Source organism: Octopus bimaculoides, chromosome 9 (assembly GCF_001194135.2).
Source record: "Octopus bimaculoides isolate UCB-OBI-ISO-001 chromosome 9, ASM119413v2, whole genome shotgun sequence".
NCBI lineage: Eukaryota > Metazoa > Mollusca > Cephalopoda > Octopoda > Octopodidae > Octopus > Octopus bimaculoides.
In genome coordinates, this window is record NC_068989.1 from 59,161,390 (window position 1) to 59,163,844 (window position 2,455).

Below are 2,455 nucleotides of genomic sequence, written 5' to 3' on the forward strand. Positions count from 1 at the left end.
CTTCAGTGTGACATATTAAAGAGTTTATTAATACATTATATTGTCGACATTACAAAAATAGGAAACATTTTAGAAAAAGAATTAGAAAATAGAATGGTTTGTGGGCATATTTGACCAAAAGGAAGTATTTTCAGTTCATATTTCATTAGTTTTGTAGAAACAGAAGTTAATTTAAATGAATTTGTAGAATGGTTGTAAAAGTCACGATTTATTCTCTTTTTCCAGCAAGAGTACCATTATGAAGCCGTCCCTCAGTTGTGCTATCCTAAGAAGATAGCAGATTTTGAGTGAGGAATTCTAGCCATTTTGAGTGAGGAGTTCTTAATTTTTTGTGAGTTCCTTCTTCTCTGTGTATAGTTAGGCAGTAGACTGCTCTCTCTATGTCTGCCCACAAACATTACTGTAGAATTTGAGGTAAGGATGCACGTCTCTAGCTAGAACAGGAATATCAAACTCACTGGTCTTTGCTCGTCAGATTATTCCTAAAGCACGCATTCATAATAAAGGTCATATTAAAATGGTCTATATACAATATAACAACTTAAGAATAAATAGAGGGATGAATATGGACCGATAGCAAGTATAGAATGGACCGTATATTTCATACAATATGCATTTCTAAATTAGCCCAAGGGCTGATAATATACTCAGCTGGGTTCAATTAATTGTATACATTTTCATTATCTGCATATTATGGTTAATTTCAAATATTATTTTTTTTTTATAAACTTTTGCTTGTGACTGATGTTTAATACAATGTGCATTTCTAAATTATCCCAAGGGCTGATAATATACTCAGTTGGGTTCAGTCGTGTACATAACCTGAATATCTTTCAGCCTGTACTTCAGTACCAATATTTGTAGTCATCTATAATTGCTGCGTTTGCATTTTAATTTTGAGAGTATGCCTCACGTTCTGATCTTTTTATTACTTAGGCGCAGAAGACGGATATCGTCACGCTACTTCTCTTCCTCGTTTATTTGAATAGTGATCAAAATGAAACTGATAGTAACGATTATAAATACATAAACAAACGCACTCACACAGACACCACACCATCCTTCATAACAAGAGAGCTCCAACTGCTAGGATACCCTTTCAATTATATTGATTTTCTACAAAGAAAAATAGTTGTGCTTGAGTTCATTTTACTTTTTCATTTCAATTGATATTAATCTTTTAATATTTTAATATTATGATATTCTTTTGTAAATTTCGACTAAAAATAAATAAATAGAATTGAAGTGTACGAAGCAAGAAAAATGAAGTGTGTATTTTTTTATGATATATATTTTTCATTCTTTTTTTCAGATCATACTATAATATATACACGAAAACATGACTCCACAAATTTTCACGTTGTTTTACTCAGCAAAAGTGTTTTAAGAGATACTCACTGAAATATCACCACCCTTCTTCTAAATGACTTTTAATATCTCAATATGACTTTCAAATACAAAACTGTATTTCAAATTATCTTTAAATACCGTGTCATTTTCATTATCTGGATATTATGGTTAATTTCAAATATCATTTTCATTCATAAGCTTTTGCATGTGACTGATGTTCAATACAAGGAAAATCTCATAGGTTTGACCAAAAATGAAAGCGAGCTTTTAGAAAAACTCAGTGACAAGTTGAGAAGCTTGGAGAAAATGGACTGAAATGGAAAGGAATATAACAAATACAAAATCTATTACAAAAGTCACAGAAAAGATTAAAATAATTTTCTAATAATTAAAGACAAGAAAGACGAAAACAAAATACTTCCTGATAATAGCGGAAATATTGCTCCAAACGCCTCTGCATGTCAATAGTAATTACAGTGAGGCAAAAAAGAAAAAAAAAAGACATTTTGATTGACAAAGATAAAATACGAGAGTATAATATGTATTACAGGATACTAAGGATAAAAACTACCCAGGTAGTAAATTTGAATTTACCCAACGATATTTTTAAGGTGCATGTTTGTAACTAGTATTCATTTTTAAAGCATTATCTAAATATTTTAATAATGTTCAGTAATAGTATGTCTAATTGGAAACTTATAACAGATACCTGCATTGACATTGTGATTTAAAAACAGTCAAAATAATGATAATATAACTAGCACGAAGAATCGATTATTCGCAATTGTTTCATTTTTGCCTTTATTATTTTTAATAACACGCAAAATTTAATTCCCATGTTCTATTTAGGAAAATGTGGGGCTGGATTCATCATCAATGCTAATGAATTGGCAGCTTCTGAGAAAGAAAAATATGATTTAGGCTGGAAGCAAAACCAGTTCAATCAATACGTAAGTGATACGATTGCCCTGAACAGAGATGTAGGAAAAGTTCGGGAATCAGAGTAAGTCGAGAAATCATATCAAACTTACTGCGAATTAAGTATTTGAAAAAAAATATTTCAAATATCACATGCAATGTCTTATGTGATAAAAAAAATTAATCA

General features: G+C 30.2%; 1 long non-coding RNA gene across 1 annotated transcript in view; it reads left to right on the forward strand.

Annotated features, from left to right (window-relative positions):
- LOC128248728 (uncharacterized) overlaps positions 1 to 2,120 on the forward strand; it is a 3,567-nt gene extending 1,447 nt beyond the window's left edge. The window contains exon 2 of the long non-coding RNA XR_008264901.1: positions 1,313 to 2,120. This is a non-coding gene — a long non-coding RNA (uncharacterized LOC128248728). The remainder of the gene's footprint in view (positions 1 to 1,312) is intronic.
- Positions 2,121 to 2,455: the final 335 nt, after the last annotated feature.